The sequence below is a fragment of the Argiope bruennichi genome, chromosome 9 (assembly GCF_947563725.1).
Source record: "Argiope bruennichi chromosome 9, qqArgBrue1.1, whole genome shotgun sequence".
Taxonomy (NCBI): Eukaryota; Metazoa; Arthropoda; class Arachnida; order Araneae; family Araneidae; genus Argiope; species Argiope bruennichi.
This window is the reverse complement of record NC_079159.1, coordinates 94,095,210-94,112,055: the sequence shown is the minus strand read 5'-3', so window position 1 is coordinate 94,112,055 and position 16,846 is coordinate 94,095,210. Positions and strand designations below refer to the sequence as shown.

Genomic DNA, 16,846 nt, shown 5'->3' with positions numbered 1-16,846 from the left:
ACTACGCTTGTTTTGTGTAAGACGTCGTTTTTCGGAGGGTCATCAGATGAAGAGGACGAAAACTTCAATCCCATGCTCGCCATATAATTCCAAGACAAGTCTTGTTATTTTTTTCGAAAAGAGAGGCCAAGATGTCTAGTCCAGAAATTTCGCGAAGTCCGGAAATTCGCGATATACTTGAAAAAAAAACGATATATGACTTCATTTCCATCCCAATTGCACCGAATTGGTATTCGACATTCACTAAATTTTGAGTTCCGTTCGAATTTGAGAATTCCGGAAATGTTGTAATTCAACAATTAATCACCCATGTAGAAGTAAGTCTACGTAGACTTAAAAGAGAGCTGCAACAAAATCCTACCGCCAAAAACTTTTTTGCGAAGAATTCATCGTAGTCGGCAGGATTCGAACCTGCGCGGGAATAACCCAATGGATTTCAAGTCCATCGCCTTAACCACTCGGCCACGACTACCCGCTCGGAGCAAAGATTTGCCTTTGTAGGTATTACCGAAAAGTATCTAAAACTCTCACCAACGCGTTCGAAAGAATAGATTAAAAATTTCGGCAAATTTTCCTTTCGATCCGGTGAACGAGTGTCTCTGCAAACAAAATAAAAAAATTAAAAACATTGGCGTAGTTGCGAGCCCGCCAGGATTCGAACCTGGAATCTCCTGATCCGTAGTCAGGCGCGTTGTCCTTTGCGCCACGGGCCCGACGTTCCGCGTCATTCGTAATGCTTTGCAGTTTCTTTCCATTCCTTACTGTCGACGTCACATGTTCAAAAAGATTCTGCTCCCGCCCGAACAGGGCCTCGAACCCTGGACCGTTAGGTTAAAAGCCTAACGCTCTACCGACTGAGCTATCCGGGCTACTCTGTGAAACTTCTACTCTGTGAAACTTCCAGTTTTCCTTCCCTTATGCTTCGTCTTAAACATCGCACAGCATGAGGTAACATAATCAAAGTAAACACGATTTGCCCTCCCACGTCTCTCGTGTCTCTTTGGCAACAAGTCGCAACGGGAACATTTTAAGACAAATCTTCGTTCAAACGCCGACTCGCTCCTGTAAAAAATGTCGCCCAACGTGGGGCTCGAACCCACGACCCTGAGATTAAGAGTCTCATGCTCTACCGACTGAGCTAGCCGGGCTGCCAACGATCTCGGATTGCAGTTAACGTGTCAAAAACTATATCCGTTATAATATCGCATTTTCTCGCTAAAGTCGATCGGTCGCTTTTTTATATATATCTGGAATGCAATACACTACACGTGGAATTCCTGAAACAAACTGGTGTAGTCATGGCCGAGTGGTTAAGGCGATGGACTAGAAATCCATTGGGATCTTCCCGCGTAGGTTCGAATCCTACTGACTACGTACTTGCACCAAAGGTATCAGCTTTTTACTTCGTTCTGAAATCGCGTTTTTTCATATCTCGAATGGAAGTTTTAGTTACTTTTACGTCCGCATTTTATTCTACACTACGCTTGTTTTGTGTAAGACGTCGTTTTTCGGAGGGTCATCAGATGAAGAGGACGACAACTTCAATCCCATGCTCGCCATATAATTCCAAGACAAGTCTTGTTATTTTTTTCGAAAAGAGAGGCCAAGATGTCTAGTCCAGAAATTTCGCGAAGTCCGGAAATTCGCGATATACTTGGAAAAAAAACGATATATGCCTCCGTTTCCATCCCAATTGCACCGAATTGGTATTCGACATTCACTAAATTTTGAGTTCCGTTCGAATTTGAGAATTCCGGAAATGTTGCCATACAACAATTAATCACCCATGTAGAAGTAAGTCTACGTAGACTTAAAAGAGAGCTGCAACAAAATCCTACCGCCAAAAACTTTTTTGCGAAGAATTCATCGTAGTCGGCAGGATTCGAACCTGCGCGGGAATAACCCAATGGATTTCAAGTCCATCGCCTCAACCACTCGGCCACGACTACCCGTTAGGAGCAAAGATTTGCCTTTGTAGGTATTACCGAAAAGTATCTAAAACTCTCTCACCAACGCGTTCGAAAGAATAGATTAAAAATTTCGGCAAATTTTCCTTTCGATCCGGTGAACGAGTGTCTCTGCAAACAAAATAAAAAAATTAAAAACATTGGCGTAGTTGCGAGCCCGCCAGGATTCGAACCTGGAATCTCCTGATCCGTAGTCAGGCGCGTTGTCCTTTGCGCCACGGGCCCGACGTTCCGCGTCATTCGTAATGCTTTGCAGTTTCTTTCCATTCCTTACTGTCGACGTCACATGTTCAAAAAGATTCTGCTCCCGCCCGAACAGGGACTCGAACCCTGGACCGTTAGGTTAAAAGCCTAACGCTCTACCGACTGAGCTATCCGGGCTCGTGCGCTCTACTCTGTGAAACTTCCAGTTTTCCTTCCCTTATGCTTCGTCTTAAAAAACGCACAGCATGAGGTAACGTAATCAAAGTAAACACGATTTGCCCTCCCACGTCTCTCGTGTCTCTTTGGCAACAAGTCGCAACGGGAACATTTTAAGACAAATCTTCGTTCAAACGCCGACTCGCTCCTGTAAAAAATGTCGCCCAACGTGGGGCTCGAACCCACGACCCTGAGATTAAGAGTCTCATGCTCTACCGACTGAGCTAGCCGGGCTGCCAACGATCTCGGATTGCAGTTAACGTTTCAAAAACTATATCCGTTATAATATCGCATTTTCTCGCTACAGTCGATCGGTCGCTTTTTTATATATATCTGGAATGCAATACACTACACGTGGAATTCCTGAAACTGACTGGTGTAGTCATGGCCGAGTGGTTAAGGCGATGGACTAGAAATCCATTGGGATCTTCCCGCGTAGGTTCGAATCCTACTGACTACGTACTTGCACCAAAGGTATCAGCTTTTTACTTCGTTCTGAAATCGCGTTTTTTCATATCTCGAATGGAAGTTTTAGTTACATTTACGTCCGCATTTTATGCTACACTACGCTTGTTTTGTGTAAGACGTCGTTTTTCGGAGGGTCATCAGATGAAGAGGACGACAACTTCAATCCCATGCTCGCCATATAATTCCAAGACAAGTCTTGTTATTTTTTTCGGAAAGAGAGGCCAAGATGTCCAGTCCAGAAATTTCGCGAAGTCCGGAAATTCGCGATATACTTGAAAAAAAAACGATATATGCCTTCGTTTCCATCCCAATTGCACCGAATTGGTATTCGACATTCACTAAATTTTGAGTTCCGTTCGAATTTGAGAATTCCGGAAATATTGCAATTCAACAATTAATCACCCATGTAGAAGTAAGTCTACGTAGACTTAAAAGAGAGCTGCAACAAAATCCTACCGCCAAAAACTTTTTTGCGAAGAATTCATCGTAGTCGGCAGGATTCGAACCTGCGCGGGAATAACCCAATGGATTTCAAGTCCATCGCCTTAACCACTCGGCCACAACTACCCGTTCGGAGCAAAGATTTGCCTTTGTAGGTATTACCGAAAAGTATCTAAAACTCTCTCACCAACGCGTTCGAAAGAATAGATTAAAAATTTCGGCAAATTTTCCTTTCGATCCGGTGAACGAGTGTCTCTGCAAACAAAATAAAAAAATTAAAAACATTGGCGTAGTTGCGAGCCCGCCAGGATTCGAACCTGGAATCTCCTGATCCGTAGTCAGGCGCGTTGTCCTTTGCGCCACGGGCCCGACGTTCCGCGTCATTCGTAATGCTTTGCAGTTTCTTTCCATTCCTTACTGTCGACGTCACATGTTCAAAAAGATTCTGCTCCCGCCCGAACAGGGACTCGAACCCTGGACCGTTAGGTTAAAAGCCTAACGCTCTACCGACTGAGCTATCCGGGCTACTCTGTGAAACTTCTACTCTGTGAAACTTCCAGTTTTCCTTCCCTTATGCTTCGTCTTAAACATCGCACAGCATGAGGTAACGTAATCAAAGTAAACACGATTTGCCCTCCCACGTCTCTCGTGTCTCTTTGGCAACAAGTCGCAACGGGAACATTTTAAGACAAATCTTCGTTCAAACGCCGACTCGCTCCTGTAAAAAATGTCGCCCAACGTGGGGCTCGTACCCACGACCCTGAGATTAAGAGTCTCATGCTCTACCGACTGAGCTAGCCGGGCTGCCAACGATCTCGGATTGCAGTTAACGTGTCAAAAACTATATCCGTTATAATATCGCATTTTCTCGCTAAAGTCGATCGGTCGCTTTTTTATATATATCTGGAATGCAATACACTACACGTGGAATTCCTGAAACTGACTGGTGTAGTCATGGCCGAGTGGTTAAGGCGATGGACTAGAAATCCATTGGGATCTTCCCGCGTAGGTTCGAATCCTACTGACTACGTACTTGCACCAAAGGTATCAGCTTTTTACTTCGTTCTGAAATCGCGTTTTTTCATATCTCGAATGGAAGTTTTAGTTACATTTACGTCCGCATTTTATGCTACACTACGCTTGTTTTGTGTAAGACGTCGTTTTTCGGAGGGTCATCAGATGAAGAGGACGACAACTTCAATCCCATGTTCGCCATATAATTCCAAGACAAGTCTTGTTATTTTTTTCGAAAAGAGAGGCCAAGATGTCTAGTCCAGAAATTTCGCGAAGTCCGGAAATTCGCGATATACTTGAAAAAAAAAACGATATATGCCTTCGTTTCCATCCCAATTGCACCGAATTGGTATTCGACATTCACTAAATTTTGAGTTCCGTTCGAATTTGAGAATTCCGGAAATGTTGCAATTCAACAATTAATCACCCATGTAGAAGTAAGTCTACGTAGACTTAAAAGAGAGCTGCAACAAAATCCTACCGCCAAAAACTTTTTTGCGAAGAATTCATCGTAGTCGGCAGGATTCGAACCTGCGCGGGAATAACCCAATGGATTTCAAGTCCATCGCCTCAACCACTCGGCCACGACTACCCGTTCGGAGCAAAGATTTGCCTTTGTAGGTATTACCGAAAAGTATCTAAAACTCTCTCACCAACGCGTTCGAAAGAATAGATTAAAAATTTCGGCAAATTTTCCTTTCGATCCGGTGAACGAGTGTCTCTGCAAACAAAATAAAAAAATTAAAAACATTGGCGTAGTTGCGAGCCCGCCAGGATTCGAACCTGGAATCTCCTGATCCGTAGTCAGGCGCGTTGTCCTTTGCGCCACGGGCCCGACGTTCCGCGTCATTCGTAATGCTTTGCAGTTTCTTTCCATTCCTTACTGTCGACGTCACATGTTCAAAAAGATTCTGCTCCCGCCCTAACAGGGACTCGAACCCTGGACCGTTAGGTTAAAAGCCTAACGCTCTACCGACTGAGCTATCCGGGCTCGTACGCTCTACTCTGTGAAACTTCCAGTTTTCCTTCCCTTATGCTTCGTCTTAAACATCGCACAGCATGAGGTAACGTAATCAAAGTAAACACGATTTGCCCTCCCACGTCTCTCGTGTCTCTTTGGCAACAAGTCGCAACGGGAACATTTTAAGACAAATCTTCGTTCAAACGCCGACTCGCTCCTGTAAAAAATGTCGCCCAACGTGGGGCTCGAACCCACGACCCTGAGATTAAGAGTCTCATGCTCTACCGACTGAGCTAGCCGGGCTGCCAACGATCTCGGATTGCAGTTAACGTGTCAAAAACTATATCCGTTATAATATCGCATTTTCTCGCTAAAGTCGATCGGTCGCTTTTTTATATATATCTGGAATGCAATACACTACACGTGGAATTCCTGAAACTGACTGGTGTAGTCATGGCCGAGTGGTTAAGGCGATGGACTAGAAATCCATTGGGATCTTCCCGTGTAGATTCGAATCCTACTGACTACGTACTTGCACGAAAGTATCAGCTTTTTACTTCGTTCTGAAATCGCGTTTTTTCATATCTCGAATGGAAGTTTTAGTTACATTTACGTCCGCATTTTATGCTACACTACGCTTGTTTTGTGTAAGACGTCGTTTTTCGGAGGGTCATCAGATGAAGAGGACGACAACTTCAATCCCATGTTCGCCATATAATTCCAAGACAAGTCTTGTTATTTTTTTCGAAAAGAGAGGCCAAGATTTCTAGTCCAGAAATTTCGCGAAGTCCGGAAATTCGCGATATACTTGAAAAAAAACGATATATGCCTTCGTTTCCATCCCAATTGCACCGAATTGGTATTCGACATTCACTAAATTTTGAGTTCCGTTCGAATTTGAGAATTCCGGAAATATTGCAATTCAACAATTAATCACCCATGTAGAAGTAAGTCTACGTAGACTTAAAAGAGAGCTGCAACAAAATCCTACCGCCAAAAACTATTTTGCGAAGAATTCATCGTAGTCGGCAGGATTCGAACCTGCACGGGAATAACCCAATGGATTTCAAGTCCATCGCCTTAACCACTCGGCCACGACTACCCGTTCGGAGCAAAGATTTGCCTTTGTAGGTATTACCGAAAAGTATCTAAAACTCTCTCACCAACGCGTTCGAAAGAATAGATTAAAAATTTCGGCAAATTTTCCTTTCGATCCGGTGAACGAGTGTCTCTGCAAACAAAATAAAAAAATTAAAAACATTGGCGTAGTTGCGAGCCCGCCAGGATTCGAACCTGGAATCTCCTGATCCGTAGTCAGGCGCGTTGTCCTTTGCGCCACGGGCCCGACGTTCCGCGTCATTCGTAATGCTTTGCAGTTTCTTTCCATTCCTTACTGTCGACGTCACATGTTCAAAAAGATTCTGCTCCCGCCCGAACAGGGACTCGAACCCTGGACCGTTAGGTTAAAAGCCTAACGCTCTACCGACTGAGCTATCCGGGCTACTCTGTGAAACTTCTACTCTGTGAAACTTCCAGTTTTCCTTCCCTTATGCTTCGTCTTAAACATCGCACAGCATGAGGTAACGTAATCAAAGTAAACACGATTTGCCCTCCCACGTCTCTCGTGTCTCTTTGGCAACAAGTCGCAACGGGAACATTTTAAGACAAATCTTCGTTCAAACGCCGACTCGCTCCTGTAAAAAATGTCGCCCAACGTGGGGCTCGTACCCACGACCCTGAGATTAAGAGTCTCATGCTCTACCGACTGAGCTAGCCGGGCTGCCAACGATCTCGGATTGCAGTTAACGTGTCAAAAACTATATCCGTTATAATATCGCATTTTCTCGCTAAAGTCGATCGGTCGCTTTTTTATATATATCTGGAATGCAATACACTACACGTGGAATTCCTGAAACTGACTGGTGTAGTCATGGCCGAGTGGTTAAGGCGATGGACTAGAAATCCATTGGGATCTTCCCGCGTAGGTTCGAATCCTACTGACTACGTACTTGCACCAAAGGTATCAGCTTTTTACTTCGTTCTGAAATCGCGTTTTTTCATATCTCGAATGGAAGTTTTAGTTACATTTACGTCCGCATTTTATGCTACACTACGCTTGTTTTGTGTAAGACGTCGTTTTTCGGAGGGTCATCAGATGAAGAGGACGACAACTTCAATCCCATGTTCGCCATATAATTCCAAGACAAGTCTTGTTATTTTTTTCGAAAAGAGAGGCCAAGATGTCTAGTCCAGAAATTTCGCGAAGTCCGGAAATTCGCGATATACTTGGAAAAAAAACGATATATGCCTCCGTTTCCATCCCAATTGCACCGAATTGGTATTCGACATTCACTAAATTTTGAGTTCCGTTCGAATTTGAGAATTCCGGAAATGTTGCAATTCAACAATTAATCACCCATGTAGAAGTAAGTCTACGTAGACTTAAAAGAGAGCTGCAACAAAATCCTACCGCCAAAAACTTTTTTGCGAAGAATTCATCGTTGTCGGCAGGATTCGAACCTGCGCGGGAATAACCCAATGGATTTCAAGTCCATCGCCTTAACCACTCGGCCACGACTACCCGTTCGGAGCAAAGATTTGCCTTTGTAGGTATTACCGAAAAGTATCTAAAACTCTCTCACCAACGCGTTCGAAAGAATAGATTAAAAATTTCGGCAAATTTTCCTTTCGATCCGGTGAACGAGTGTCTCTGCAAACAAAATAAAAAAATTAAAAACATTGGCGTAGTTGCGAGCCCGCCAGGATTCGAACCTGGAATCTCCTGATCCGTAGTCAGGCGCGTTGTCCTTTGCGCCACGGGCCCGACGTTCCGCGTCATTCGTAATGCTTTGCAGTTTCTTTCCATTCCTTACTGTCGACGTCACATGTTCAAAAAGATTCTGCTCCCGCCCGAACAGGGACTCGAACACTGGACCGTTAGGTTAAAAGCCTAACGCTCTACCGACTGAGCTATCCGGGCTACTCTGTGAAACTTCTACTCTGTGAAACTTCCAGTTTTCCTTCCCTTATGCTTCGTCTTAAACATCGCACAGCATGAGGTAACGTAATCAAAGTAAACACGATTTGCCCTCCCACGTCTCTCGTGTCTCTTTGGCAACAAGTCGCAACGGGAACATTTTAAGACAAATCTTCGTTCAAACGCCGACTCGCTGCTGTAAAAAATGTCGCCCAACGTGGGGCTCGAACCCAAGACCCTGAGATTAAGAGTCTCATGCTCTACCGACTGAGCTAGCCGGGCTGCCAACGACTTCGGATTGCAGTTAACGTGTCAAAAACTATATCCGTTATAATATCGCATTTTCTCGCTAAAGTCGATCGGTCGCTTTTTTATATATATCTGGAATGCAATACACTACACGTGGAATTCCTGAAACTGACTGGTGTAGTCATGGCCGAGTGGTTAAGGCGATGGACTAGAAATCCATTGGGATCTTCCCGCGTAGGTTCGAATCCTACTGACTACGTACTTGCACCAAAGGTATCAGCTTTTTACTTCGTTCTGAAATCGCGTTTTTTCATATCTCGAATGGAAGTTTTAGTTACATTTACGTCCGCATTTTATGCTACACTACGCTTGTTTTGTGTAAGACGTCGTTTTTCGGAGGGTCATCAGATGAAGAGGACGACAACTTCAATCCCATGCTCGCCATATAATTCCAAGACAAGTCTTGTTATTTTTTTCGAAAAGAGAGGCCAAGATGTCTAGTCCAGAAATTTCGCGAAGTCCGGAAATTCGCGATATACTTGGAAAAAAAACGATATATGCCTCCGTTTCCATCCCAATTGCACCGAATTGGTATTCGACATTCACTAAATTTTGAGTTCCGTTCGAATTTGAGAATTCCGGAAATGTTGCCATACAACAATTAATCACCCATGTAGAAGTAAGTCTACGTAGACTTAAAAGAGAGCTGCAACAAAATCCTACCGCCAAAAACTTTTTTGCGAAGAATTCATCGTAGTCGGCAGGATTCGAACCTGCGCGGGAATAACCCAATGGATTTCAAGTCCATCGCCTCAACCACTCGGCCACGACTACCCGTTAGGAGCAAAGATTTGCCTTTGTAGGTATTACCGAAAAGTATCTAAAACTCTCTCACCAACGCGTTCGAAAGAATAGATTAAAAATTTCGGCAAATTTTCCTTTCGATCCGGTGAACGAGTGTCTCTGCAAACAAAATAAAAAAATTAAAAACATTGGCGTAGTTGCGAGCCCGCCAGGATTCGAACCTGGAATCTCCTGATCCGTAGTCAGGCGCGTTGTCCTTTGCGCCACGGGCCCGACGTTCCGCGTCATTCGTAATGCTTTGCAGTTTCTTTCCATTCCTTACTGTCGACGTCACATGTTCAAAAAGATTCTGCTCCCGCCCGAACAGGGACTCGAACCCTGGACCGTTAGGTTAAAAGCCTAACGCTCTACCGACTGAGCTATCCGGGCTACTCTGTGAAACTTCTACTCTGTGAAACTTCCAGTTTTCCTTCCCTTATGCTTCGTCTTAAACATCGCACAGCATGAGGTAACGTAATCAAAGTAAACACGATTTGCCCTCCCACGTCTCTCGTGTCTCTTTGGCAACAAGTCGCAACGGGAACATTTTAAGACAAATCTTCGTTCAAACGCCGACTCGCTCCTGTAAAAAATGTCGCCCAACGTGGGGCTCGTACCCACGACCCTGAGATTAAGAGTCTCATGCTCTACCGACTGAGCTAGCCGGGCTGCCAACGATCTCGGATTGCAGTTAACGTGTCAAAAACTATATCCGTTATAATATCGCATTTTCTCGCTAAAGTCGATCGGTCGCTTTTTTATATATATCTGGAATGCAATACACTACACGTGGAATTCCTGAAACTGACTGGTGTAGTCATGGCCGAGTGGTTAAGGCGATGGACTAGAAATCCATTGGGATCTTCCCGCGTAGGTTCGAATCCTACTGACTACGTACTTGCACCAAAGGTATCAGCTTTTTACTTCGTTCTGAAATCGCGTTTTTTCATATCTCGAATGGAAGTTTTAGTTACATTTACGTCCGCATTTTATGCTACACTACGCTTGTTTTGTGTAAGACGTCGTTTTTCGGAGGGTCATCAGATGAAGAGGACGACAACTTCAATCCCATGTTCGCCATATAATTCCAAGACAAGTCTTGTTATTTTTTTCGAAAAGAGAGGCCAAGATGTCTAGTCCAGAAATTTCGCGAAGTCCGGAAATTCGCGATATACTTGAAAAAAAAACGATATATGCCTTCGTTTCCATCCCAATTGCACCGAATTGGTATTCGACATTCACTAAATTTTGAGTTCCGTTCGAATTTGAGAATTCCGGAAATGTTGCAATTCAACAATTAATCACCCATGTAGAAGTAAGTCTACGTAGACTTAAAAGAGAGCTGCAACAAAATCCTACCGCCAAAAACTTTTTTGCGAAGAATTCATCGTAGTCGGCAGGATTCGAACCCGCGCGGGAATAACCCAATGGATTTCAAGTCCATCGCCTTAACCACTCGGCCACGACTACCCGTTCGGAGCAAAGATTTGCCTTTGTAGGTATTACCGAAAAGTATCTAAAACTCTCTCACCAACGCGTTCGAAAGAATAGATTAAAAATTTCGGCAAATTTTCCTTTCGATCCGGTGAACGAGTGTCTCTGCAAACAAAATAAAAAAATTAAAAACATTGGCGTAGTTGCGAGCCCGCCAGGATTCGAACCTGGAATCTCCTGATCCGTAGTCAGGCGCGTTGTCCTTTGCGCCACGGGCCCGACGTTCCGCGTCATTCGTAATGCTTTGCAGTTTCTTTCCATTCCTTACTGTCGACGTCACATGTTCAAAAAGATTCTGCTCCCGCCCGAACAGGGACTCGAACACTGGACCGTTAGGTTAAAAGCCTAACGCTCTACCGACTGAGCTATCCGGGCTACTCTGTGAAACTTCTACTCTGTGAAACTTCCAGTTTTCCTTCCCTTATGCTTCGTCTTAAACATCGCACAGCATGAGGTAACGTAATCAAAGTAAACACGATTTGCCCTCCCACGTCTCTCGTGTCTCTTTGGCAACAAGTCGCAACGGGAACATTTTAAGACAAATCTTCGTTCAAACGCCGACTCGCTGCTGTAAAAAATGTCGCCCAACGTGGGGCTCGAACCCAAGACCCTGAGATTAAGAGTCTCATGCTCTACCGACTGAGCTAGCCGGGCTGCCAACGACCTCGGATTGCAGTTAACGTGTCAAAAACTATATCCGTTATAATATCGCATTTTCTCGCTAAAGTCGATCGGTCGCTTTTTTATATATATCTGGAATGCAATACACTACACGTGGAATTCCTGAAACTGACTGGTGTAGTCATGGCCGAGTGGTTAAGGCGATGGACTAGAAATCCATTGGGATCTTCCCGCGTAGGTTCGAATCCTACTGACTACGTACTTGCACCAAAGGTATCAGCTTTTTACTTCGTTCTGAAATCGCGTTTTTTCATATCTCGAATGGAAGTTTTAGTTACATTTACGTCCGCATTTTATGCTACACTACGCTTGTTTTGTGTAAGACGTCGTTTTTCGGAGGGTCATCAGATGAAGAGGACGACAACTTCAATCCCATGCTCGCCATAAAATTCCAAGACAAGTCTTGTTATTTTTTTCGAAAAGAGAGGCCAAGATGTCTAGTCCAGAAATTTCGCGAAGTCCGGAAATTCGCGATATACTTGAAAAAAAAACGATATATGCCTTCGTTTCCATCCCAATTGCACCGAATTGGTATTCGACATTCACTAAATTTTGAGTTCCGTTCGAATTTGAGAATTCCGGAAATATTGCAATTCAACAATTAATCACCCATGTAGAAGTAAGTCTACGTAGACTTAAAAGAGAGCTGCAACAAAATCCTACCGCCAAAAACTATTTTGCGAAGAATTCATCGTAGTCGGCAGGATTCGAACCTGCGCGGGAATAACCCAATGGATTTCAAGTCCATCGCCTTAACCACTCGGCCACGACTACCCGTTCGGAGCAAAGATTTGCCTTTGTAGGTATTACCGAAAAGTATCTAAAACTCTCACCAACGCGTTCGAAAGAATAGATTAAAAATTTCGGCAAATTTTCCTTTCGATCCGGTGAACAAGTGTCTCTGCAAACAAAATAAAAAAATTAAAAACATTGGCGTAGTTGCGAGCCCGCCAGGATTCGAACCTGGAATCTCCTGATCCGTAGTCAGGCGCGTTGTCCTTTGCGCCACGGGCCCGACGTTCCGCGTCATTCGTAATGCTTTGCAGTTTCTTTCCATTCCTTACTGTCGACGTCACATGTTCAAAAAGATTCTGCTCCCGCCCTAACAGGGACTCGAACCCTGGACCGTTAGGTTAAAAGCCTAACGCTCTACCGACTGAGCTATCCGGGCTCGTACGCTCTACTCTGTGAAACTTCCAGTTTTCCTTCCCTTATGCTTCGTCTTAAACATCGCACAGCATGAGGTAACGTAATCAAAGTAAACACGATTTGCCCTCCCACGTCTCTCGTGTCTCTTTGGCAACAAGTCGCAACGGGAACATTTTAAGACAAATCTTCGTTCAAACGCCGACTCGCTCCTGTAAAAAATGTCGCCCAACGTGGGGCTCGAACCCACGACCCTGAGATTAAGAGTCTCATGCTCTACCGACTGAGCTAGCCGGGCTGCCAACGATCTCGGATTGCAGTTAACGTGTCAAAAACTATATCCGTTATAATATCGCATTTTCTCGCTAAAGTCGATCGGTCGCTTTTTTATATATATCTGGAATGCAATACACTACACGTGGAATTCCTGAAACTGACTGGTGTAGTCATGGCCGAGTGGTTAAGGCGATGGACTAGAAATCCATTGGGATCTTCCCGTGTAGATTCGAATCCTACTGACTACGTACTTGCACGAAAGTATCAGCTTTTTACTTCGTTCTGAAATCGCGTTTTTTCATATCTCGAATGGAAGTTTTAGTTACATTTACGTCCGCATTTTATGCTACACTACGCTTGTTTTGTGTAAGACGTCGTTTTTCGGAGGGTCATCAGATGAAGAGGACGACAACTTCAATCCCATGTTCGCCATATAATTCCAAGACAAGTCTTGTTATTTTTTTCGAAAAGAGAGGCCAAGATTTCTAGTCCAGAAATTTCGCGAAGTCCGGAAATTCGCGATATACTTGAAAAAAAACGATATATGCCTTCGTTTCCATCCCAATTGCACCGAATTGGTATTCGACATTCACTAAATTTTGAGTTCCGTTCGAATTTGAGAATTCCGGAAATATTGCAATTCAACAATTAATCACCCATGTAGAAGTAAGTCTACGTAGACTTAAAAGAGAGCTGCAACAAAATCCTACCGCCAAAAACTATTTTGCGAAGAATTCATCGTAGTCGGCAGGATTCGAACCTGCACGGGAATAACCCAATGGATTTCAAGTCCATCGCCTTAACCACTCGGCCACGACTACCCGTTCGGAGCAAAGATTTGCCTTTGTAGGTATTACCGAAAAGTATCTAAAACTCTCTCACCAACGCGTTCGAAAGAATAGATTAAAAATTTCGGCAAATTTTCCTTTCGATCCGGTGAACGAGTGTCTCTGCAAACAAAATAAAAAAATTAAAAACATTGGCGTAGTTGCGAGCCCGCCAGGATTCGAACCTGGAATCTCCTGATCCGTAGTCAGGCGCGTTGTCCTTTGCGCCACGGGCCCGACGTTCCGCGTCATTCGTAATGCTTTGCAGTTTCTTTCCATTCCTTACTGTCGACGTCACATGTTCAAAAAGATTCTGCTCCCGCCCGAACAGGGACTCGAACCCTGGACCGTTAGGTTAAAAGCCTAACGCTCTACCGACTGAGCTATCCGGGCTACTCTGTGAAACTTCTACTCTGTGAAACTTCCAGTTTTCCTTCCCTTATGCTTCGTCTTAAACATCGCACAGCATGAGGTAACGTAATCAAAGTAAACACGATTTGCCCTCCCACGTCTCTCGTGTCTCTTTGGCAACAAGTCGCAACGGGAACATTTTAAGACAAATCTTCGTTCAAACGCCGACTCGCTCCTGTAAAAAATGTCGCCCAACGTGGGGCTCGTACCCACGACCCTGAGATTAAGAGTCTCATGCTCTACCGACTGAGCTAGCCGGGCTGCCAACGATCTCGGATTGCAGTTAACGTGTCAAAAACTATATCCGTTATAATATCGCATTTTCTCGCTAAAGTCGATCGGTCGCTTTTTTATATATATCTGGAATGCAATACACTACACGTGGAATTCCTGAAACTGACTGGTGTAGTCATGGCCGAGTGGTTAAGGCGATGGACTAGAAATCCATTGGGATCTTCCCGCGTAGGTTCGAATCCTACTGACTACGTACTTGCACCAAAGGTATCAGCTTTTTACTTCGTTCTGAAATCGCGTTTTTTCATATCTCGAATGGAAGTTTTAGTTACATTTACGTCCGCATTTTATGCTACACTACGCTTGTTTTGTGTAAGACGTCGTTTTTCGGAGGGTCATCAGATGAAGAGGACGACAACTTCAATCCCATGCTCGCCATATAATTCCAAGACAAGTCTTGTTATTTTTTTCGAAAAGAGAGGCCAAGATGTCTAGTCCAGAAATTTCGCGAAGTCCGGAAATTCGCGATATACTTGAAAAAAAACGATATATGCCTTCGTTTCCATCCCAATTGCACCGAATTGGTATTCGACATTCACTAAATTTTGAGTTCCGTTCGAATTTGAGAATTCCGGAAATATTGCAATTCAACAATTAATCACCCATGTAGAAGTAAGTCTACGTAGACTTAAAAGAGAGCTGCAACAAAATCCTACCGCCAAAAACTATTTTGCGAAGAATTCATCGTAGTCGGCAGGATTCGAACCTGCGCGGGAATAACCCAATGGATTTCAAGTCCATCGCCTTAACCACTCGGCCACGACTACCCGTTCGGAGCAAAGATTTGCCTTTGTAGGTATTACCGAAAAGTATCTAAAACTCTCTCACCAACGCGTTCGAAAGAATAGATTAAAAATTTCGGCAAATTTTCCTTTCGATCCGGTGAACGAGTGTCTCTGCAAACAAAATAAAAAAATTAAAAACATTGGCGTAGTGGCGAGCCCGCCAGGATTCGAACCTGGAATCTCCTGATCCGTAGTCAGGCGCGTTGTCCTTTGCGCCACGGGCCCGACGTTCCGCGTCATTCGTAATGCTTTGCAGTTTCTTTCCATTCCTTACTGTCGACGTCACATGTTCAAAAAGATTCTGCTCCCGCCCGAACAGGGACTCGAACCCTGGACCGTTAGGTTAAAAGCCTAACGCTCTACCGACTGAGCTATCCGGGCTACTCTGTGAAACTTCTACTCTGTGAAACTTCCAGTTTTCCTTCCCTTATGCTTCGTCTTAAACATCGCACAGCATGAGGTAACGTAATCAAAGTAAACACGATTTGCCCTCCCACGTCTCTCGTGTCTCTTTGGCAACAAGTCGCAACGGGAACATTTTAAGACAAATCTTCGTTCAAACGCCGACTCGCTCCTGTAAAAAATGTCGCCCAACGTGGGGCTCGTACCCACGACCCTGAGATTAAGAGTCTCATGCTCTACCGACTGAGCTAGCCGGGCTGCCAACGATCTCGGATTGCAGTTAACGTGTCAAAAACTATATCCGTTATAATATCGCATTTTCTCGCTAAAGTCGATCGGTCGCTTTTTTATATATATCTGGAATGCAATACACTACACGTGGAATTCCTGAAACTGACTGGTGTAGTCATGGCCGAGTGGTTAAGGCGATGGACTAGAAATCCATTGGGATCTTCCCGCGTAGGTTCGAATCCTACTGACTACGTACTTGCACCAAAGGTATCAGCTTTTTACTTAGTTCTGAAATCGCGTTTTTTCATATCTCGAATGGAAGTTTTAGTTACATTTACGTCCGCATTTTATGCTACACTACGCTTGTTTTGTGTAAGACGTCGTTTTTCGGAGGGTCATCAGATGAAGAGGACGACAACTTCAATCCCATGCTCGCCATATAATTCCAATACAAGTCTTGTTATTTTTTTCGAAAAGAGAGGCCAAGATGTCTAGTCCAGAAATTTCGCGAAGTCCGGAAATTCGCGATATACTTGAAAAAAAACGATATATGCCTTCGTTTCCATCCCAATTGCACCGAATTGGTATTCGACATTCACTAAATTTTGAGTTCCGTTCGAATTTGAGAATTCCGGAAATATTGCAATTCAACAATTAATCACCCATGTAGAAGTAAGTCTACGTAGACTTAAAAGAGAGCTGCAACAAAATCCTACCGCCAAAAACTATTTTGCGAAGAATTCATCGTAGTCGGCAGGATTCGAACCTGCGCGGGAATAACCCAATGGATTTCAAGTCCATCGCCTTAACCACTCGGCCACGACTACCCGTTCGGAGCAAAGATTTGCCTTTGTAGGTATTACCGAAAAGTATCTAAAACTCTCTCACCAACGCGTTCGAAAGAATAGATTAAAAATTTCGGCAAATTTTCCTTTCGATCCGGTGAACGAGTGTCTCTG

The 16,846-nt window shown here is 44.1% G+C and overlaps 54 non-coding genes across 54 annotated transcripts; 11 read left to right on the top strand and 43 right to left on the bottom strand.

Moving 5' to 3' along the window:
• Positions 1-390: 390 nt before the first annotated feature.
• Trnas-uga (transfer RNA serine (anticodon UGA)) lies at positions 391-472 on the bottom strand. The gene has a single exon. It is a non-coding gene; the product is annotated as a tRNA-Ser (tRNA).
• A 168-nt stretch (positions 473-640) lies between these two features.
• On the bottom strand, positions 641-713 carry Trnar-acg (transfer RNA arginine (anticodon ACG)). Its single transcript has one exon. It is a non-coding gene; the product is annotated as a tRNA-Arg (tRNA).
• An 83-nt stretch (positions 714-796) lies between these two features.
• On the bottom strand, positions 797-869 carry Trnak-uuu (transfer RNA lysine (anticodon UUU)). The gene has a single exon. It is a non-coding gene; the product is annotated as a tRNA-Lys (tRNA).
• Positions 870-1,075: 206 nt separating this feature from the next.
• On the bottom strand, positions 1,076-1,148 carry Trnak-cuu (transfer RNA lysine (anticodon CUU)). The gene has a single exon. It is a non-coding gene; the product is annotated as a tRNA-Lys (tRNA).
• Positions 1,149-1,292: 144 nt separating this feature from the next.
• On the top strand, positions 1,293-1,374 carry Trnas-aga (transfer RNA serine (anticodon AGA)). The gene has a single exon. It is a non-coding gene; the product is annotated as a tRNA-Ser (tRNA).
• Positions 1,375-1,867: 493 nt separating this feature from the next.
• Positions 1,868-1,949, bottom strand: Trnas-uga (transfer RNA serine (anticodon UGA)). Its single transcript has one exon. It is a non-coding gene; the product is annotated as a tRNA-Ser (tRNA).
• Positions 1,950-2,119: 170 nt separating this feature from the next.
• On the bottom strand, positions 2,120-2,192 carry Trnar-acg (transfer RNA arginine (anticodon ACG)). The gene has a single exon. It is a non-coding gene; the product is annotated as a tRNA-Arg (tRNA).
• An 83-nt stretch (positions 2,193-2,275) lies between these two features.
• Trnak-uuu (transfer RNA lysine (anticodon UUU)) lies at positions 2,276-2,348 on the bottom strand. Its single transcript has one exon. It is a non-coding gene; the product is annotated as a tRNA-Lys (tRNA).
• Positions 2,349-2,548: 200 nt separating this feature from the next.
• Positions 2,549-2,621, bottom strand: Trnak-cuu (transfer RNA lysine (anticodon CUU)). Its single transcript has one exon. It is a non-coding gene; the product is annotated as a tRNA-Lys (tRNA).
• A 144-nt stretch (positions 2,622-2,765) lies between these two features.
• On the top strand, positions 2,766-2,847 carry Trnas-aga (transfer RNA serine (anticodon AGA)). Its single transcript has one exon. It is a non-coding gene; the product is annotated as a tRNA-Ser (tRNA).
• A 493-nt stretch (positions 2,848-3,340) lies between these two features.
• Positions 3,341-3,422, bottom strand: Trnas-uga (transfer RNA serine (anticodon UGA)). The gene has a single exon. It is a non-coding gene; the product is annotated as a tRNA-Ser (tRNA).
• A 170-nt stretch (positions 3,423-3,592) lies between these two features.
• Positions 3,593-3,665, bottom strand: Trnar-acg (transfer RNA arginine (anticodon ACG)). The gene has a single exon. It is a non-coding gene; the product is annotated as a tRNA-Arg (tRNA).
• An 83-nt stretch (positions 3,666-3,748) lies between these two features.
• On the bottom strand, positions 3,749-3,821 carry Trnak-uuu (transfer RNA lysine (anticodon UUU)). Its single transcript has one exon. It is a non-coding gene; the product is annotated as a tRNA-Lys (tRNA).
• Positions 3,822-4,027: 206 nt separating this feature from the next.
• On the bottom strand, positions 4,028-4,100 carry Trnak-cuu (transfer RNA lysine (anticodon CUU)). The gene has a single exon. It is a non-coding gene; the product is annotated as a tRNA-Lys (tRNA).
• Positions 4,101-4,244: 144 nt separating this feature from the next.
• Positions 4,245-4,326, top strand: Trnas-aga (transfer RNA serine (anticodon AGA)). Its single transcript has one exon. It is a non-coding gene; the product is annotated as a tRNA-Ser (tRNA).
• A 494-nt stretch (positions 4,327-4,820) lies between these two features.
• Positions 4,821-4,902, bottom strand: Trnas-uga (transfer RNA serine (anticodon UGA)). Its single transcript has one exon. It is a non-coding gene; the product is annotated as a tRNA-Ser (tRNA).
• A 170-nt stretch (positions 4,903-5,072) lies between these two features.
• On the bottom strand, positions 5,073-5,145 carry Trnar-acg (transfer RNA arginine (anticodon ACG)). The gene has a single exon. It is a non-coding gene; the product is annotated as a tRNA-Arg (tRNA).
• An 83-nt stretch (positions 5,146-5,228) lies between these two features.
• Trnak-uuu (transfer RNA lysine (anticodon UUU)) lies at positions 5,229-5,301 on the bottom strand. Its single transcript has one exon. It is a non-coding gene; the product is annotated as a tRNA-Lys (tRNA).
• A 200-nt stretch (positions 5,302-5,501) lies between these two features.
• Positions 5,502-5,574, bottom strand: Trnak-cuu (transfer RNA lysine (anticodon CUU)). Its single transcript has one exon. It is a non-coding gene; the product is annotated as a tRNA-Lys (tRNA).
• A 144-nt stretch (positions 5,575-5,718) lies between these two features.
• Positions 5,719-5,800, top strand: Trnas-aga (transfer RNA serine (anticodon AGA)). Its single transcript has one exon. It is a non-coding gene; the product is annotated as a tRNA-Ser (tRNA).
• Positions 5,801-6,291: 491 nt separating this feature from the next.
• Trnas-uga (transfer RNA serine (anticodon UGA)) lies at positions 6,292-6,373 on the bottom strand. The gene has a single exon. It is a non-coding gene; the product is annotated as a tRNA-Ser (tRNA).
• Positions 6,374-6,543: 170 nt separating this feature from the next.
• On the bottom strand, positions 6,544-6,616 carry Trnar-acg (transfer RNA arginine (anticodon ACG)). The gene has a single exon. It is a non-coding gene; the product is annotated as a tRNA-Arg (tRNA).
• Positions 6,617-6,699: 83 nt separating this feature from the next.
• Positions 6,700-6,772, bottom strand: Trnak-uuu (transfer RNA lysine (anticodon UUU)). Its single transcript has one exon. It is a non-coding gene; the product is annotated as a tRNA-Lys (tRNA).
• A 206-nt stretch (positions 6,773-6,978) lies between these two features.
• Trnak-cuu (transfer RNA lysine (anticodon CUU)) lies at positions 6,979-7,051 on the bottom strand. The gene has a single exon. It is a non-coding gene; the product is annotated as a tRNA-Lys (tRNA).
• Positions 7,052-7,195: 144 nt separating this feature from the next.
• Trnas-aga (transfer RNA serine (anticodon AGA)) lies at positions 7,196-7,277 on the top strand. Its single transcript has one exon. It is a non-coding gene; the product is annotated as a tRNA-Ser (tRNA).
• A 493-nt stretch (positions 7,278-7,770) lies between these two features.
• Positions 7,771-7,852, bottom strand: Trnas-uga (transfer RNA serine (anticodon UGA)). Its single transcript has one exon. It is a non-coding gene; the product is annotated as a tRNA-Ser (tRNA).
• Positions 7,853-8,022: 170 nt separating this feature from the next.
• Positions 8,023-8,095, bottom strand: Trnar-acg (transfer RNA arginine (anticodon ACG)). Its single transcript has one exon. It is a non-coding gene; the product is annotated as a tRNA-Arg (tRNA).
• Positions 8,096-8,457: 362 nt separating this feature from the next.
• Trnak-cuu (transfer RNA lysine (anticodon CUU)) lies at positions 8,458-8,530 on the bottom strand. The gene has a single exon. It is a non-coding gene; the product is annotated as a tRNA-Lys (tRNA).
• A 144-nt stretch (positions 8,531-8,674) lies between these two features.
• Trnas-aga (transfer RNA serine (anticodon AGA)) lies at positions 8,675-8,756 on the top strand. The gene has a single exon. It is a non-coding gene; the product is annotated as a tRNA-Ser (tRNA).
• Positions 8,757-9,249: 493 nt separating this feature from the next.
• Positions 9,250-9,331, bottom strand: Trnas-uga (transfer RNA serine (anticodon UGA)). Its single transcript has one exon. It is a non-coding gene; the product is annotated as a tRNA-Ser (tRNA).
• A 170-nt stretch (positions 9,332-9,501) lies between these two features.
• On the bottom strand, positions 9,502-9,574 carry Trnar-acg (transfer RNA arginine (anticodon ACG)). Its single transcript has one exon. It is a non-coding gene; the product is annotated as a tRNA-Arg (tRNA).
• Positions 9,575-9,657: 83 nt separating this feature from the next.
• On the bottom strand, positions 9,658-9,730 carry Trnak-uuu (transfer RNA lysine (anticodon UUU)). The gene has a single exon. It is a non-coding gene; the product is annotated as a tRNA-Lys (tRNA).
• Positions 9,731-9,936: 206 nt separating this feature from the next.
• Trnak-cuu (transfer RNA lysine (anticodon CUU)) lies at positions 9,937-10,009 on the bottom strand. Its single transcript has one exon. It is a non-coding gene; the product is annotated as a tRNA-Lys (tRNA).
• A 144-nt stretch (positions 10,010-10,153) lies between these two features.
• Trnas-aga (transfer RNA serine (anticodon AGA)) lies at positions 10,154-10,235 on the top strand. The gene has a single exon. It is a non-coding gene; the product is annotated as a tRNA-Ser (tRNA).
• Positions 10,236-10,728: 493 nt separating this feature from the next.
• Trnas-uga (transfer RNA serine (anticodon UGA)) lies at positions 10,729-10,810 on the bottom strand. Its single transcript has one exon. It is a non-coding gene; the product is annotated as a tRNA-Ser (tRNA).
• A 170-nt stretch (positions 10,811-10,980) lies between these two features.
• On the bottom strand, positions 10,981-11,053 carry Trnar-acg (transfer RNA arginine (anticodon ACG)). The gene has a single exon. It is a non-coding gene; the product is annotated as a tRNA-Arg (tRNA).
• A 362-nt stretch (positions 11,054-11,415) lies between these two features.
• Positions 11,416-11,488, bottom strand: Trnak-cuu (transfer RNA lysine (anticodon CUU)). Its single transcript has one exon. It is a non-coding gene; the product is annotated as a tRNA-Lys (tRNA).
• A 144-nt stretch (positions 11,489-11,632) lies between these two features.
• Positions 11,633-11,714, top strand: Trnas-aga (transfer RNA serine (anticodon AGA)). The gene has a single exon. It is a non-coding gene; the product is annotated as a tRNA-Ser (tRNA).
• Positions 11,715-12,207: 493 nt separating this feature from the next.
• On the bottom strand, positions 12,208-12,289 carry Trnas-uga (transfer RNA serine (anticodon UGA)). The gene has a single exon. It is a non-coding gene; the product is annotated as a tRNA-Ser (tRNA).
• Positions 12,290-12,457: 168 nt separating this feature from the next.
• On the bottom strand, positions 12,458-12,530 carry Trnar-acg (transfer RNA arginine (anticodon ACG)). Its single transcript has one exon. It is a non-coding gene; the product is annotated as a tRNA-Arg (tRNA).
• An 83-nt stretch (positions 12,531-12,613) lies between these two features.
• Positions 12,614-12,686, bottom strand: Trnak-uuu (transfer RNA lysine (anticodon UUU)). The gene has a single exon. It is a non-coding gene; the product is annotated as a tRNA-Lys (tRNA).
• Positions 12,687-12,886: 200 nt separating this feature from the next.
• Trnak-cuu (transfer RNA lysine (anticodon CUU)) lies at positions 12,887-12,959 on the bottom strand. The gene has a single exon. It is a non-coding gene; the product is annotated as a tRNA-Lys (tRNA).
• A 144-nt stretch (positions 12,960-13,103) lies between these two features.
• Positions 13,104-13,185, top strand: Trnas-aga (transfer RNA serine (anticodon AGA)). Its single transcript has one exon. It is a non-coding gene; the product is annotated as a tRNA-Ser (tRNA).
• Positions 13,186-13,676: 491 nt separating this feature from the next.
• On the bottom strand, positions 13,677-13,758 carry Trnas-uga (transfer RNA serine (anticodon UGA)). The gene has a single exon. It is a non-coding gene; the product is annotated as a tRNA-Ser (tRNA).
• Positions 13,759-13,928: 170 nt separating this feature from the next.
• Positions 13,929-14,001, bottom strand: Trnar-acg (transfer RNA arginine (anticodon ACG)). Its single transcript has one exon. It is a non-coding gene; the product is annotated as a tRNA-Arg (tRNA).
• Positions 14,002-14,084: 83 nt separating this feature from the next.
• On the bottom strand, positions 14,085-14,157 carry Trnak-uuu (transfer RNA lysine (anticodon UUU)). The gene has a single exon. It is a non-coding gene; the product is annotated as a tRNA-Lys (tRNA).
• Positions 14,158-14,363: 206 nt separating this feature from the next.
• On the bottom strand, positions 14,364-14,436 carry Trnak-cuu (transfer RNA lysine (anticodon CUU)). Its single transcript has one exon. It is a non-coding gene; the product is annotated as a tRNA-Lys (tRNA).
• A 144-nt stretch (positions 14,437-14,580) lies between these two features.
• On the top strand, positions 14,581-14,662 carry Trnas-aga (transfer RNA serine (anticodon AGA)). The gene has a single exon. It is a non-coding gene; the product is annotated as a tRNA-Ser (tRNA).
• A 492-nt stretch (positions 14,663-15,154) lies between these two features.
• Positions 15,155-15,236, bottom strand: Trnas-uga (transfer RNA serine (anticodon UGA)). Its single transcript has one exon. It is a non-coding gene; the product is annotated as a tRNA-Ser (tRNA).
• A 170-nt stretch (positions 15,237-15,406) lies between these two features.
• Trnar-acg (transfer RNA arginine (anticodon ACG)) lies at positions 15,407-15,479 on the bottom strand. The gene has a single exon. It is a non-coding gene; the product is annotated as a tRNA-Arg (tRNA).
• An 83-nt stretch (positions 15,480-15,562) lies between these two features.
• Trnak-uuu (transfer RNA lysine (anticodon UUU)) lies at positions 15,563-15,635 on the bottom strand. The gene has a single exon. It is a non-coding gene; the product is annotated as a tRNA-Lys (tRNA).
• Positions 15,636-15,841: 206 nt separating this feature from the next.
• Positions 15,842-15,914, bottom strand: Trnak-cuu (transfer RNA lysine (anticodon CUU)). Its single transcript has one exon. It is a non-coding gene; the product is annotated as a tRNA-Lys (tRNA).
• Positions 15,915-16,058: 144 nt separating this feature from the next.
• Trnas-aga (transfer RNA serine (anticodon AGA)) lies at positions 16,059-16,140 on the top strand. The gene has a single exon. It is a non-coding gene; the product is annotated as a tRNA-Ser (tRNA).
• A 492-nt stretch (positions 16,141-16,632) lies between these two features.
• Positions 16,633-16,714, bottom strand: Trnas-uga (transfer RNA serine (anticodon UGA)). The gene has a single exon. It is a non-coding gene; the product is annotated as a tRNA-Ser (tRNA).
• Positions 16,715-16,846: the final 132 nt, after the last annotated feature.